Source organism: Mustela lutreola, chromosome 6, assembly GCF_030435805.1.
Source record: "Mustela lutreola isolate mMusLut2 chromosome 6, mMusLut2.pri, whole genome shotgun sequence".
Taxonomy (NCBI): domain Eukaryota; kingdom Metazoa; phylum Chordata; class Mammalia; order Carnivora; family Mustelidae; genus Mustela; species Mustela lutreola.
Genome location: NC_081295.1, coordinates 8,700,758 through 8,717,997, shown reverse-complemented (window position 1 = coordinate 8,717,997; position 17,240 = coordinate 8,700,758). Strand labels below are relative to the sequence as shown.

Sequence of the window (17,240 nt, the reverse complement as noted above, 5' to 3'; positions counted from 1 at the left end):
ACCTGAGAAAACTTTTGCTTAAGGGGGCCATGGTTCATTCCTTTTCTTAGCCGATGGCCCTGGTTTGGTTTGTCTGGCTGTGGTTTTGCGACTGCCATTCTCTCCAAGTCTCTAAACTCCCTCCGCTGAGGAATGAATGTGCCTGGGAGCTTCTCCACAAAGAAGGTCTTTACGTTTGGAAATGTGATTGGACTGGTAATTTCAAACTATTAGCTAATCCCGATGTGAACATGTTATGGCATCTTCCATATGTCTTCTTTTATTGATTCTACCCAGCTTTGTACTGGTGACAGTCTTCCCAAGATGAGGACCCTAGAGTTCTTGCATCCTATAACCTTTAGAGTGTCTAACATAGAACCTGGCATGTAGTAGATGCTTAATAAATGCTTTTTGACTAGAAGAATGAATGAATGCACAAAGATTAATATAGTGTGGTATTTTCCAATTACGTGGATTTTAAAGAGATTGAAGGCAGGCTCTGAAAATGAAGTGAGGATTGCTTTACAGGTATTATAAAAAAAGATAAAAATGTAAATACATTTAATTTAGAGATTACGGTAGAGGTAGCAATCAGAAACATAGCATAGTTTCAGAATGTACTATTCTTTTAATCTTAGGAGACTATCAGGTTACTTTGAAAAATGGAAAGCATGTCGGCTGGAGAACCAGTCTACAGAGTTAATGCTTTTTCCTATGATAATTTATTTAGAGCAGAGTGAAGGGTTTGCTACCACACCACAGTGTCATCTGAAAATGTTTCCCCACTGATAGGAAGTGACATGTCCTGGTCATTCTTTTCTTTTTGATCGTGTAGAAAAATCTTTGGATGAACTTTGTCCCTTGGGTTGAGAAGATTAAGGTGTTTCCCCTACTCCATCCCTGCCACCGTCCAGGACATTGATTTTTTTGGTGGGGAGGCGGGGAGGGACACTGATTTGTGTTCCCAAAGAATAATGGTTAATATTCATCTTCATTGAGTGCTTATAGTATGCTGGCCACTGCTCGAAGCTCTTTATGTGAATTAATCCCTTCATCTTCACAATGATCCCGTGAGGTTGATGCTGTTATTGTCCTTTTTCTAGAAGAAGGAACTGAGGCACAGAGAAGTTAAGTAACTTGCCTGAGGACTCTGCATCCAGCATGAGGCAGAACTCAGTATGGAACCAGAAAAGCTAGCTCCAGACTCCACTTTCCAGACCCTTCTATGGCACCACCTCTGAGGGAAAAGGGGAAAAACAAGCCCTAGCAGTCAAATTGTCACCACACCACGTGTAGATTTCCCAGCCAACTGCTGCCTCCCACACTGTACTCTCCTTGGCCTTGTTCTGGGCCGGTCTGGGGCTGATGGCCCGCTGACATCAAAGCTCGAGGGTCTTGCCAACGTGAGTGAACGCAGGTGTGGCTCAGCCCCAGAGCTCCCTGTCCTTGCCCTAGGCCTAGGCCTCTCTACCCTGCAGCTGAGCCCAGCCTCTCTGGGCTTGCCTGGAGGCTTCCCCCTCCAGACCTGCATCCTGAAAACCTAGGACTGGCCTTCGTGGGAAGCCCAGCAAGCCTCTAACTCCAAATGTATCTTCCAAGAGGAGGTTCATTTCCCACAAGGGCAAGCCTGGGGCTGTACCCAAGGAGAGGCATTGATTCTCATGACAGAGAGAACATTTTGGTGTTCTGGCCCTGCCAAAGGCTCTCAGAACACAAGCTGCCCTCTTCTCCAGGAGTTTGGGGAAGTCAAACACACACACACACATACACACACACACACTCCAGTGCTTTTATATAAGAGGTTTACCTTCCACATCTCTCCATCAGCAAACACTTCAGATGGTACAGCCCTACCTGCATTCCAAAGACCACACAAATCACTTCCCTCCCCGCTGGAAGGCCCTCACTCCCAGAGTGAATCATACTGCCTCGAGAACAGTCAGTGGTGGGCCCCACCCTTCCCACAGGAAGCAAGAAAGTAAATATATAGCTTTTCTCTAAGGGCTGGGACATGTTAAATAGGTGATTTTAAAAAAAGCAAGAGCTGTTTAAGAGGTAGTGACAGCTCTGGAGAAGAACAATGAATCAGGGGCCGTGGCCCTAGCCAGGTGGAGACCACAGGATTCTTGTAAACTCTTTTATAAACAGGCCTCTGAAATTCCAGAGCCCGCAGGAGGTGGCTCCTTCTTTGACTCTGTGCTGCTAGGCCACCGAGAATGTGCCCAGGATTGGGGCACTTGGGACACCTGAGATGTGGGGTCAGAGCCCGAGGGGAGAATGTTCTTTTAGCGTTAAAAAAAAAAAAATCAAAGCATCGATTCCTCCGTGAAGCTCTTGACAGGGCCCCGTGAGCCCCTCCGTCAGTTCTGTTTCTGTGCTTCTAGGACCCTAGCAAAGGTCAAGGGGTGGTGGAGTGTGAGAGGCCACTGGAGTTCTTGGGATAATACTGGTGTCAGGCTGCCCTTCAGAAGGGCTTAAGAAGTGATCGCTCTGGGGGCAAGGACCCCAGGTACTGGTTCTATTTCCAGGATGCGGTTCAGACAGTCTGCAGTGATTGGAGCAAACCAACATTTCACTTCTAATATCTCCAAAATGATGGTGCCACCAACCCACCAACCCACCAACAAAAGAGCCCCAGAACCACCCAGCAACATTGGTAAGTATGGAAAACCTGGAGTGCAGAAAGCCTGGGAGTCACCCTCCAGCCTTATTTCAATGTGGATCTGAGTTAAGATTGGAGATTCTGCATTCCTCTTGATTGGGGTGCAGGCTGCTAGCTCATGGATCACACTTCAACCACTGGGGTTCTAGAGAACACGGGGGTAGGGTGGTCAATGGAGATCAACCCTGGGAGAGTCTGAGGAAGGTTTGCTGGGGTATGGGGGTTGGAGACAGGTCTTGGTGGTGGGATTGGCTGGGGAGGAGAGAAGAATACCCCAGATCCACCTTGTAAGGCAGTGGGTGACCCAATGGATTCCATGGTGAATGGCAACCACCCCCTGTACCAGGACCACGCTCAGCTGGCCAGGTACCCTGGGGGAAGTCGAAGGGTTAGAGCAGTTAGGAGCCGGGAAAGTGGACTCTGCCAATCAGTAGCTGGAAGGCTAGGCAGGTCTGAGAAGTGGGGATAATAGTACCAGTGGCTTAGGTTTGGTGTGAAAATTGAATGAGATGATACATTAGTTCAGGTTTGGGCACACCATAAATGGTCCACGAATAGAATACTTGTTGATATTATCATTACTATTAGCAGCAGCACAAGAGCAACAACAGCTGAAGTTAAGGGGTGGCATGTCTCCTATTTACCTCTCCCTGAGCCTTGGGCCAATATATCCCAAAACAGATGGCTCCTGGTTGAGGCAGGCACTCCTCTCCATTTGTGTCCCCGGGTGTGGGTTGGTTAGTGATTCTAGAATGGGTGGGAGGAATGGACGGCTTGACTGGTGGGAGAAAGGCCTCATGCCCAGGGCATGGGAAGGACCATGATTAATCCCCGCTCCTGGGCAGGAACAGGAGAAAGGACTCAGGGTACTCAAGACTAATTGACTGATGGAAGAAAAAAATACTCAAAAGCTTGTCATGACATTGCAATGACACCAAGGGCAGTGCTGTTTTAGCCACGGTATAGCAGAAACGCTCTAACCTGATTCAGGATCGGGAGAGACTAGCTTCAGGTTTCCTGACACTGGGTCTCTTCACCGTCCCCTCCACCACCTGCCCTGGCCCTCCAGGACACGCCAAGAGCATGCTGGAGGCAGCCACTAAGGCTCTTTTGGGCGGTGGGTGGAGTTCACCTTTCCCAAATATTTCCCCTTGAGAGTTAATCCAAGAGATAAAGGAAGGTAGCGGCCATGCCACGCCCCAGCCCGGCCAGACCTCTGGGAGAGCCTCTGGGAGTGTTGATGGAAATGGGCAGAGTCTAAACAGCCATGATTTATTTTCCAAAGTCTCTGGCAGTTTTTAATCCTCATTTTTCCTCTCCTCCCCTGCTCTTTAACTGGGCAGGGCAAACAATCTTAAGGCCATTTGGCCAGGCTTTGTGTTTTCTTCAGATGGATTTGCATGTGAACCCACGAAGCTCTTGCATGACCTTTGGTGCCTCTTGCAGACTCCAGCTCTTCATAGGGTCTTGCAAGGATTGCGCCAACAGGCCAAGATAGTTCCCGGTTTTAGACCGAAAGAGCCTACAGGGCCATTTCCCAGAAGCCCCCCACACACCTTGGGTCATCTATGCATTTTTAGCAGCTGCTTTGATTGGTTCGTTTAGGAAATGACCTGGAGGAGCGTCCACAGTCAGTAAACAGATGCTTGTTGGTATTTTTTTATTATTGTTACTAGTGGAGGCTTTCTGAGACAATCAAGCGCCGACTCAGTGTAACGGTATGGGTCCCCAGGGCTTCGCAAAATGGAGTCCCTGCCTCTGGCAGTTTCCAGGCTGCTGAAGATGATTGACAGAAGAGAGAACGGAGTGCTCAGTGCCCTGCACACATGTGGGACTGGCGGAGTCTTACCTCCGAGAGGTGAGAAAACCTCACGGAGGAGGTGACATTTGGGTGGTGGTGTGCTCTGAATGTGCCCCCCAATTCATTGGCGAAAATCCCTAAGTGGGGCTTGTGAGCGGTGATTAATTAGGCCAAGAGGGCAGAGCCTGACGGGATGGAGGGTGTGGGGGGGGTGTCTGGGGGTTGGGGGGAGAGGGAACTAGGGGCACTAGGGCCCTTATAAAAGAGGTCCCGGAGAGCTCGGTCACCCCTGCTATTACTTCCGGATGCGGCCGGAAGGCGCCGCCTGTGAAGCCGGAAGTGGCCGCTCGCTGGAACAGGCTGGCGCCCTGACCTTGGACCTCCGGCCTCCAGAGCTGTGAGGAGGAAGTTTTTGCTGTTTGTAAGACACCCCGTCTGGGGTATTTCTTGTTACAGCAGCCCCAGTGGACTAAGGCGGGCTGTTTGCTCAGGGCCCAGTGAACCCTGAGTTTGCCAGAGGGAGGGAAGGGGAGGGGAGAGGACACACCCGGCAGTGAGAGAATAATTTCAAAAACTGAATAATTTCAAATTCAACTGAATAATTTCAAAAATACAAAAATGTTGCAAGAATCAAATAACTTTTTAGTTCTTGAACACGTGGAGAGTATGTTGCAGGCCTGACTTCCCCCCACTCCTAAAAACTGTAGTACATACCGCCTACAAAACAGAACAGGGCTGTATATAACCCCAACCTAGTGGTCCAGACCCAGAGGTCAGCCCTGGAACGTGACAACCGCCACCAGCACCATCCAGACTCCACCGACTGAATGATGTTCTTTATAGCCAAACGGTCCACGCCGGGAGTAGACGCTTCTTTTAGCGGCCTGGTTTCTTTAATCTCCTTCAATCTGGAATGGTTGCTCCGTCTTTCCTTATACCCCCAAACACTGGCATTTGAAGATAACAGGTTAATTAATTTGTAAAATGTTCCTCAATTTGGGTGTGTCTAATGTTTTCTCAGATTCAGGTTGGGCTTTTTTGATAGGAATTCTACAAAAGTGATTCATGTTCTCACTGCATCCTATCAGGTGGACACATGATTTTATTTGCCCTGTTATCAATTATATTAATTATCTTTTGACAGCTCCTGCCTCGGGTTATCTGTACAAATAGCATAGGAGGACAGCGGCCCAGGAAGATACCAGTCCTTCTTCACACTGGCACAGGGAAGCCTCTACTGCAGGGCCTTTGTGGGGATAGGCACCTTTAGGGAGCCTGAGCTAGAGCCAGAGCTGGAGCTGCAAGCCTGGTTTGAGTCTTTGTCTTAGCCTTGGCCTCTCTCCAGCAAAGTCTGAGACCCTTGGTGCTGTGGACACCATCATGCTTCCTGAGCTTGGCGTGGACAGTGTAGGCAAGTTAACTGAACTAGGGGCCGATGCCTTTTGGGATCTTGGGCTTTACAAGGATCTTGATAGCCTTGGCAGGCACACTCATGGCTTTGGCATTGTTGGTGTACATTTTCCTCAGGCCCTTCTTGTGCTTCTTGGCAAAGAATTTGAGGTCTACCCCATTCATTACCTTTATAGTCTCTTGATGCCATTTCTGTGCTATTTGGGGGACTCTCTATATGTGGTGTGGTTCTTGGACCTAGCATGTGTGCACTATCGCCCACCAAATGAGGTTAACTTTGATGATTTGATTCTGGTACCTGTCAGGTATTTCTACCATTAACTTATTTATTTTCTCTGTTTTTAATAAGAACTTGAAACTATACAAATATCTCATTCTTCGTCAAACTTTCATTCGCTTGGTTTAGCTACCATTGAAATTTCCTGCTTAAATTATTACTATGCTGGTTACCAAAATTTTACCAGAATTCTGTAATTCCATCTACATTTATTTGTTGTTATGCTACTATAATTTTGAGCTGTCTCTCCTCTATATCTATCTATCTATCTTGGTATAGAATCATGGTTTTCTATTTTATTCAATGGGTTTATAATTCTTTTACTACCATTATGTACTTCAATACTTGAATTGTCCCAGATTCAGCTAGTGGGGCCCTATTTTTTTAAATAATTAATTTAAAATTTTTTTTTAACTTATAACCATCCTACTCTGAGTGTTTTTTACTTTCTAGGCCAACAAAATGTTCCAGGTTCATCTTATATTTTCTCTGACTCAACCCTGAAATCAGGGAATCCTGGTTGCTTTTAGTGGTGAATGGGCTTTAGAAACCAAGATTTTGGCACAAGGGATGCTCATTGCAATTGTGCTTTCACTGTTTTAGGCTCTCTGCATTGTCAGAAGTAGGCAATATGTGTATAATCACACATAAACACACACACACACAGACTATATTGAAAACCACCAGTACATATTAACACTTCTGGTTCCAGTGCAACACTATATGGTTCATTCTAGCTTCTCTCTTTTCCACATCTGTAACTCCTTTTTTCAACAGTGAGAAACCTGACTCCCATTATTCTCAATGTATTTACTTATTTGCTCAATGTCTTTGTATGAAGCCAATCTGCTGACTCTGTCAGGCCACTGCCCTGCTCAGCACACCTTTGTATGGGCTACTGATCCCAAGGGTTTTGACACTGAATTATTAAGGAAGGAAGGCTTTGCTTTGTTCTTAGAATGGGAATATGATGGATTGTATATACTTTACATTTGAGGATAAGCAACATCAGCAACAGGAATCAGCTTAAGAAGGTGACTTCAGAAATTCTGATTTTATGTCTTTCAGTTTTTACAAACTCTGTGACAAACTTTAACTATAGGGATGAAGTAGGACTTCCTAAAATCCCCAAGCCCTCTGTTAACTGAGATGATCATGTCTTGCTAGTTTAGCTGTGCATTTAAACATAAGTTTGTTTTATCCAGTATTTTTAGGTGTTGTGTGGTGAAAGTATTTTCAAATTAGATTGTCTAACTTCCTACCAGAAGCTTCAGTCCTGAACAACTACCTTGAAATTACTTTGAGTAATTACTCTGAAAGGTGCCTTTCTACTGGCAAGTGAGTTGTCATGTGGCCAGGTCTAGAATGAATGTCACTGGCTCCCCCCTTAGAAACTTCCAGTTCTTGGAGAATGCCTGGGAAAACTCCAGACAATAGCCAGACATCAGGTTTTTTCAAAGCCTGCCAGTTTTGACAAACTAATTCTAGTGGTATGAACCAGCTCCTTAAAAGGCCTTTCCTGTACCTGATGAAGCTGTCCTATCTATCATCTCTCTATCACTTATCTATCTATCTTCCTTTAGCTAAGAGTCCCATGGGAATCACTACAGTGTCCCAGCCATTGATCTTTGTCATCTGAAGTGAGCTTTGGAGAAAGGGCTTGTGACCAAGGACTATGTGAGTATATCTAATGATGGCTGACTTTAGCCAGAGAAGGGTTCATCCTGCATTCTAGGCATTTTTAGGATTCTGCTATCAAATGCTTTTGTCGTGAAGCATCCTGCCCAGATCCATTCAATGTGGTGTAATTCCTTAGTTGCACCGTCAACAGAATAATCAAGATTCCCCAATGCAAGGCACAGCAAAGGCCAGGAACATTTCTATATTTCATTCTGTTGGACTTCATTCATGTGTCTCTGGACACAGCCATTCTTGTAGAATCAGTAACCAGCACCTTCCTAGCCTTCATGTGCCTCTGAACTGATCTCAGACATTCATTCCATGGTGTGCATTTCTTGTGCTCTATTAATTCTTTTGACAGGAACACCTGGCCTTCATCTTACCAATAGTGCTTACATTAGAATGTGTCTCTTTAGTGGCTGTGGCATTTTGTAGTGCAGCCTTGCTGGCTAAGGCCTTGAATGAGCCATTTTAAACTCCCAAGTATGTGCCCAGCAGAAAGCATCACCATGTATTTTACAGTAGAGTGAGCACTATTAGTAAGAAAGTCTCAAACTTGTAGTTTTTAAACAAAAGACCAACTCTAAATATATTATAATACTGCATGTATTAAATGTGTCATTATGCCCCAGGCTACTGGAACCACTTTAGAACAATGACTGATGTCTGGCAAAACAATTTCTCTGAAACCCCCAACTGGAAGTCGTAACCCTGGGTAAAGCAGAGACAGTAAAACACCTTACCACAGCAAATGTTAGGGGGAAGAGAACCATACACCAGATCTGCGTCCAACATTTTTCTTTCTTTAGTACAGCATGGAAAGCCAGTCAGCAGACTCTCGGAGCCAGCTTTTCTGATATCTTCTGAACTTCCTTTAGGCGCTGTACTACTCGCAAAATGGTGGTCAGATGCTTTCGTGTGGCTCTCAGGATGTTGTGTTCTGACTTCCTTCATCTCTTAACACCGCTGCATCCTGAGCCCTTGTGCTTGGTGTGGCCCACAGTCTCCGTCTCTTCGCCCTTGCACACACACTTAAAATTGCGGTAATTCGTTCTCAGCTGCATTATTGTTTGTTCATCTCTCATCCCCTCTAGATTGCAAGCCAGTTGTAATTGGTGCTATGACCTATTCAGATTTATTTGTATGCTTGGATATGTACAGAGATCAAGAATTATTTGTTGAATGCATAAATGAGTGAATGAATGAATGCCTGCATGCTTCAGAGGTGCCACTTGAAATGTAGATTCTCATGGGCTCACGTTCCAGGGTGTTCACTCACTTAAGGATAGTAAAGAGCACTTTCACTACCTGCTACTCTTTAGTTCCTTGGTTTTGTCAACAGAAGATGTTGTATTGGAGCAACTGTAAAGTAAAGACTTAGGGGATAGATAGGTTTTCAAATGCAGCCCTTTCCTGGAACAAAAAGTAATCTGAGTGAATCACACCTTGACTCACTCTTGCTGGCAAAGAAAGGAGTTAAAAAAATGAATCAAAACCATTATATTGAAGTACGTTAGCATCAAGGATCTATTACATTACACACTCAGTTCATATTACTATTTTTGTAATACTGGTGTTAATAACACCAGTTTTTTGCCATAAATGATTTTGTGTATTACACGTTAATTTCTCATATCATATTACATTTGATTGTATGTCAATTTCTCATCCCTAAAATACAAGTTCTATTAAAGACTGCTATGTCTTAAAGTATAGGTTAATGTAGTCTAACAAAGTGGCTTTGTCCAATCTCTTTTCCACTGAATTGGTCGCTCATTTGACCGAATCAAATAATCCAAACAGCTTGATGTCACGTACATGCTGCTCAAGTCACACACCTTTGAGTTAGATAAAAATAGCTCCACTTAAACTCAAATCATTTAGTTAAACTTAATGCTTTACAAGTTCCTGGAAACTCAGTTCACTTAAAACATAAAGGCTGTGTAATGGTTTGCAAAGTGCATTTTTGAAGTAATACCTACTGTGCCTCACTGTGCAGCACACACATGCACACACACTCAGTACATTTTATAACCTTATACTTGAGAAGAGGATGTAAAATTCTCCCTTTGACTGGCAGTGATGGAAACAATTATTATGCAAGATCAATGAACAAAACAAATGACTTTAAAAAAGCACAACATTCTCTAAATTACGTATTTTTTTAAAAAGCCTTTCATTTTTGTTAATGCCTACTTCTGTTCTTTGTGTTTGTTTTCCTTTTCCTTTTGGTCTTGGTAAACCAAATCATTTTCTCTAAGAATTATAGTCAGAGTTGGAGCTTGGAACTAGTTAGAAGGAACAGGTCATTATTACCATAAAAGTATGCATAATGCCTATTTGTGAACCACGCTATTTTGCTAAAATGTTTCAGAAAGCTCTATGAAGAATAACTGATGTCTTCTACGTAATAGATTTTCAGTAACTGTTAAATGAATGGCAAATGTAAAGCTGAAGCTGGCATTTGCTTTTTGTTTTCGAGAGAAAGAGTGTGCAGGTTGGGGCAGGGCAAGAGGGAGAAAGAAAGAAAGAATCCCAAACAGATTCCCTGCTGAGTGGGGAGCCTGATGTGGGGCTCAATCTCACAACCTCAAGATCATGACCTGAACCGGAATCAAGAGTCTGACCCTTAACTCAATGAGTCACCCAGGAGCCCCTAAAGCTGATATTTGGAAATGATGTTATGAAGTTTCAATAAGAATGTTTAAAGTTATGGGTAGCAAAACTGGTCTCAATGTAAATGAATACCAGACTGTAAAATTCAGTATGGTAAATGTAGCTCTCCAAAAGGAACGATAAAGTCATAGTCACCACAGCTCTGTGCTTTCCTTCTTAAACATTCAGGGGAAGAAGCAAGGAAGAACTAATATTTTTGATTATCGATATACACCAAAAAAAAAAAGATCTCAGGGTTGTGAGATTGAGCCCCAGGTCAGACTTTAGCTTAGCACAGTCTGCTTGAGATTCCCCCTCTCCCTCTGATCCTCCTGCTCATGCTTGCGCCCGTGTGCTCTCTCTCTCACTCTCGCTCTCAAATAAATAAATCTTTTTTTAAAAGAAAAGTTTATAAATACCACAGAGGAATCCAGGAACTTAACATATCTCACTTAATCCTTGCAGCAGCATAGTTTAGAGATAAGGAAAATGCTCACCTAGGTGCCTCCGTTGTTAAGGATCTGCCTTTGGCTCAGGTCATGATCTCAGGGTCCTGGGATCAAGCCTCACACTGGGATCCCTGCTCAGCAGAGAGCCTGCTTCTCCCTCTCCCTCTGACTGCCACTCCCGCTATTTATGCTCTTTCTTTGTCAAATAAATAAGTAAAATCTTAAAAAAAAAAAAAAAAGGAAAATTCAGTTCAGGAAATTTGGAAACTCACATAGCATCAAGCATAGAAGAAGAGTGGTAGGGTGGGGACACCTCCAGTCCTGCCCAGCTCCCAGGCAGTCCCCACTGCAAGTGTCTGCTGCACTTGGAACTTCCATTAGGTAGTTCTGGTAGCTTTTTAGGGTAAAGTGTAGAAAAATGTTTGAAAGTCATTCTTTCAACCAGTTTGCTTCTTTGTTCCTAACCACCCAAGTGGATCTAAGTGAGCAACTTTGTGAACAGTCCAATCTCCATATTGATGAGCATAGTAGAATCTAGAATCTTTCCAAAAACTTCGTACTGCAGGTTTAATATGATCTGAAGAAGCAGAGATTTTTAAGCCCCCTGGCACCATTATTTTTGCTGAGTATTAATCCTTTTCTGAAGCCAGCAGCAGGACAGACATCTCACTGAGGATTATAACTCTTACTAACTGATCTCAATTCAATTTTGTGCCAGCCTAAGGCTAAATTTCCAGTTAGATAAGACAAGATGGAAAGAACTATAAAACATTGTAATTAAGGGCACAAACACTGGAGTCAGACAGCCTTGTGTAAAAACCCTGGGAGTGCCATCATACCAACGTGTGACTTCGATCAAGTTATTTTAGCACTCTGGGCCTTCGTTTCCTTTTCTGTAAAATGGGTTCTAGGTCATGGGTGAGTATTTTATGAGGATCAAAGGAAACATCTCTTAAGCATTTGCAATGCCTAGCACGTTGAAATTAGTGAATGACAATTTTTAGTAATGGTGTTCGTGTTCAGTTGTCACTAAGTTATGTTCCTTCTACACCCAACTGCAAATGATAATCAAGGCTGTGAGCTAACGAAATCACAGAGGCCTTTACGGGCTTTGAGACCACAGACGACAATATGTGATTCTAAGAGGATCAGCTCTCATTAACAGAACCCCTATCAAGCTTAGTTACCATCCAACAGGGAGTAATGGCTTCGAATAGTCTTTTTTGCTTAGGTAGTATTGCAGGGATCTTCGTGAACCACACTTGGCATTTATTCAGTAGCTTTCACCAAAGAAGCTCAACACGGGTCACCAAAAAGAAACTGAGCGCCCCTGGGACTCAGAAGAGTCATGCTGCCTGACTGATGGCCAGCCAGGAAGCAGGGAAGGCCAGATGTGGCTCTGATCACGCTATGGGCCGCGAATACGGCGGAAATGAGATCCTTCTGAGATTTCTAAGAAGTGCTTTGCTCCTCTGGCTCGAGACGGGCAGACGACAGCACTAAGGAGAGGTCGTGAGGCCCAGCAACTGTCGGCGAACGCAGAGGCCTCACAGGGCTGGTTTAGCAAAGGGAGAGGTAAGAATGGCAAACACAGTCCGCAGATGGGGCTGACGGGCGTTCTAGACAGGAAACGACCCTGGAGCAGCTCGGGCTGGCACCTGGTAGGGTTCGCGCTGTTTCCACCATGTGGTCTGTGAGAAGTGCAATGCCATCTGGCAACGCCCTCCCGGAAGCACGAGTTAGTTCGGTTCTCAGCTGCCCTTTCGGCCACACGGGCTCTTTCACTAACATGTAACTCAACCGACAGACAGCAGAACCGACGTGGAGGTCTCGAAGCACCCCTAGGGGTTGTCAGAGCCGCGGGACCGCGCAGCTCGGTCACACACCCTGCACGGTCCCCAGTCCCGGCGGAAGCGCCCCTCCCCCGATCTCGGTTCCGCCCCGCGGCGCGCAGGCGTGACGTCCCCACAACCCGCCAATCAGGGCGCGGGACCAAAATAGCGCCGTATAAAGGCGTGCAGGCCGGCGCCGCCGTCTCAGAGCCGCGCTGGGGCGGGGTTGCGCGCGCAGGTGAGCGGGGCGGGTCGGCGCGCACCTGCTTCCGCTGGACGCGGGCCGGGGATGCGCTTGGCTGCGGCTCGGGCGCTCACGGAACCTGCCGTGTCCCGGTAACACCGACGCAACCGGGCTCTAGTTCAATAGAAGTCGTCACCACTCCCCCAACTGGTTTCCAGTTCGGAAAGGAGCGCCGACCGCAACCTGCGGCTTGCGCAATCAAAGGGCCTGTTTAAAGAGCAGACCACGACCGAGCTTCCAGGATGGCTCCGTGTCCCGCCCGAGAACACGTACTGTCGCGGGCGCTCAGCCCTGCGGGAAGTCTAAGAGGAATGGACGCGGCTCTCTGCGGAGCGGGGTCCACGCCCAACTGAGGCCCGTGGTAGTAAGAGAGACGTTGTTCGTACAGGAAGAGATCAGTTTGGGCCGGGGGTGGGGGTGACATTTCTCGAGGTCACCTTTCTAGGAGGAGGTGACTTTTGAGCTATTAGGTGGGGGAGGGGGGGTTGACGTCGTACACACGTGGGTTCAAAGCTCTGTCCTGGTCACCCTACTCGCTCTGTGAACACTGAGCACAGCAGCAAACCTAAGAGCGTTCCCGTCTTTAAGGTGCGCATCGCAGATGCGTGGTAACGTTTTTGAGGCGCTCCCCCCGCCCCGTGATCATGTTCATTTCTCCCCCTTTCCCCTTCCTCCCTTCTTAATCTCTTCCTTTCAGTCTCTTCATTTTCTTTCTTTTCTCCTTCATCCTTTCATCTTTTTTACCTTTTTGCTAATTGAAGTATAACCTACACATAACCTGCACAGATCTTAAGAGGACAGGTGGTGAGGTTTCATGTGTGTTAACACAAGTAATCAGTTCCCAGATCAAGATGTAGGACGTTTCAGTCACCCCAGAGGTAACCACTATTCCGAAATCCATTAATTTTTTCCATTAATGTTTTAATTTGCCTGTCCTTTTTTTTTTTTTTTTTAATTATTTAAGGTTTTATTTATTTATTTATTTATTTGACAGGTCACAAGTAGGCAGAGAGGCCGGCAGAAAGAGAGGGGAAGCAGGCTCCCTGATGCGGATGCGGGGCTCGATGATAGGGCCCTGAGATCATGACCTGAGCCGAAGGCAGAGACTTAACCCACTGAGCCACCCAGGCGCCGCTAATTTGCCTGTTCTTGAACTTAATATAATTGCAACCAAACACTGTGTTTTTTTCTGTCTGGTTTCTTTCACCCAACGTAATGTCTGTAAGATTCATGCATGGTATTGCATGTATCCATAGTTTGTTTATTTCTGGGTAGTATTCTTTTGTATGGATACACTACAATTAATTTAATCCCAATTCTACCATTGATGGGCAGTTTGGTTATTTTCAGTTTTTGTCTATTATGAATGAAGGTGCTGTGAACATTCTTTTGGTGGAAAAATGGGCTCAGTTTTATTGGGTATATAATGGCATTTCTATTACAGGATAGGGGTATGTTTAGTTTTAATCAACACTGCCTAAGAATTTTCCAAAAAATTTGAATCCGTTTACGAAAGTTAGTTACTTAATATCCTTGCCAACAGTTGGCATTAACAGTCTTTTAAAATTCTTGGTAAGCATGTAGCAGTATTTTCTTGTGGTTTTCATTTGTATTTCCCTAATGTATAAAGATGTTGAGGCTCTGTAGTATCTTATTAGCCTTTTGGGTAACTTTTTTTGGTGAAGTGGTTGTTTGAGTTATCTTTTTTCTTTTCTTTTTGTTTTTTTTTTTTTTTTAATGGGCATGTCTGTCTTTTCCCTAGAATTTCTAGGAGTGCTTTATTTATTTATTTATTTATTTTGAAAGACTTTATTTTTATTTATTTGACAGAGAGAGACACAGCGAGAGAAGGAACACAAGCAGGGTGGGTGAGAGAGGGAGAAGCAGGCTTCCTGCTTGGCAGGATGTGGGGCTCGATCCCAGGGCCCCAGGATCATGACCTGAGCTGAAGGCAGACACTTAATGACTGAGCCACCCAGGCTTTATATTTTTTGGATATGAGTCTTTCGTTAAGCATTATGTATCATGAATATATTCTCTCAGCCTGTGCCTTGCCTATTCAGTTGCTTTTGGTGTCTTTATTTTCATTTTACAATGAATGTGCAATAACATTGCGGGTTTTTTTTTTCTTAACAATGAGTTTTTAAGAATTTACAGTTCTATGAGATTTGACACATGTATAAATAGTGTAATCACCACCATAATAGGGATCCAGAACAGTTCCATCACCCCAGAAAACTCCCTTTGCAGTCCTATCCTACCCCACCTATTAATTCCTGGGAATCACGAATCTGTTCTTTGTTATGCTTTTGCCCTTTCCAGGATGACATAAAAAATGTAATCATATCATGGGTAGCCTTCAGAGTCTGGCTTCTTTCATTCAAGATAATGCCTGTGGGATTCATATATGCTGTTGCATGGATTAATAGTCTATTCCTTTTCATCACTCATTCCATTGTGTGGATGTACCACTGTTTATTTACTTGTTGAAGGAACTTTGGGTTGTTTGCACTATTTGACAATTATAGCTAGCACTGCTGTAAACATTTGTGTACAGTTTTTTGGTGTGTATAAATACCAGTTTAAATAACCAGGAGAGTGTTGCTGTGTCATTTGGGAAGTATAAATTAAACTTTATACAAATCTGCCAAACTGTTTCCTGGAGAGAACCATTTTGTTTTCCCATCAGCGACATAAGAGTTCCAGTTGCTCTGTATCTTCATCAGCACTTGGTGTTGTCATGTTTTATTTAGTGGTAATAAGTGATGGTAGTATCTTAGAAGGGTTTTAATGTGCAGTTTTATAAAGACTAATGACATTAAGCATTATTTTATGGGCTTATTTGCAATACACTTAAACATTTCTATTCAAGCCTTTTTCCCACTTAAAAAAAAAAACAACAAAACAGGTTGGGGGCACCTGGGTGGCTCAGTCGGTTATGCAGCCAACTCTTGATTTTGGCGTGGGCAGTGATCTCAGGGTTATGGGATTGGGCCCTGCCTCTGGCTCCATGCTCAGCAGGGAGGCTACTTGAGATTCTCTCCCTCTCCTGCTCCCCACCTCAAATAAATAAGTAAAATCTTAAAAAAAAACCAGGTTGTTTTCTTACTATTGAATTTTGAGACTTATTTATGTATTCTGGATGCAAGTCAGTGGAAGGAAGTCTTTCAAACGTCTTTCAAACGAGCCAGAAAAATTATCGGGGATAAAGAGGGACATTACTGCTGAAAGACAGATCGTTTGAAAGACTTCCTTCCACTGAATTGACGTTGCATCTTTGTGAAGAATCATTGGCCATATTGTGTGTCTGTTACCATTGTTCTTACATGTCTACTTTTTCCTTGTCGGCATGAAACAATTCCCTGTCTGATTAAGTCCACACTCTGTGGCATGTCTGAGTCAGGTTCTGATGCTTGCGCTGTCTTTGCAAACTGTAACTGTCTTGTCTTTTACCATGCCTGGTAATTGTTTTGTTGAATGCCAGACATAATGTGTCAGATAAAAGGATCTGGGGTCATCAGGCTTTTAGGGAAAGGTTTTCTGTTCATCAGCCAGGAGTTGCCTGTGCTTAATGTTTGCTCTAGTCATAAGTACCAGAGACTTCCTCTAGTTTTGTCATTTTTTAATGCTTCCCTGTTGTCTTTAGGTTTACCTAAGAATTTCTTCAACAGAGTCTTGTGTTTCACAGCTTGCTCTCTCCATTGTAATCCCTGTGGATATACTCCGGAGCCCTGTTGATATGGTGGTTAAGGTGTGGGGGAGGGAGGTATTCTTGTAATCATATAATTAAATCTGTGTTTAGGGGGTTAAGTCCTTGGGCTGTGACCTTCAGAAGCAGTTCTTAGCCTTTTCTTTCCCTCTTATTACCTGAGACAAAAAGGTTTGAGGGGATTAGAACTGGCTAATTGCCATTCCTTCAAATCAGATAAGACTCCCTTAGAGGGCAGGCCTTAATTAGGGAGACCTTTTTGGGTGTTTTCAAAATGTTTTTCAAAATGGTGAATTTTCCTCTTCTCCCTGCCTGAAAGCATGGTGGGGCTTCCAGGGCTAAAGCCTACAAAAATGTGGGGTCCCTCTCAGACTGGGCTCTCAAGAGAGCGGAAACCGGAAGTTCTGTTGACTAATTTTTGTTTGGAGATTTGCCAGTTATCTTTCTCTTACTAATTTCTAATTTCCCTTGTGGTCAGTATTTTTTCTATTTTTTTAACTTTACCAAGGCTTGTTTTAGAATCCTGGATAGGGTCTATTTTG

At 44.3% G+C, this 17,240-nt stretch overlaps 1 long non-coding RNA gene across 1 annotated transcript; it reads left to right on the top strand.

The window, feature by feature from the left end:
- Positions 1 to 10,519: 10,519 nt before the first annotated feature.
- Positions 10,520 to 14,164, top strand: LOC131833412 (uncharacterized). The gene is made up of 2 exons (XR_009354448.1): positions 10,520 to 13,353; positions 13,984 to 14,164. It is a non-coding gene; the product is annotated as an uncharacterized LOC131833412 (long non-coding RNA).
- The last annotated feature ends 3,076 nt before the right edge of the window (positions 14,165 to 17,240 follow it).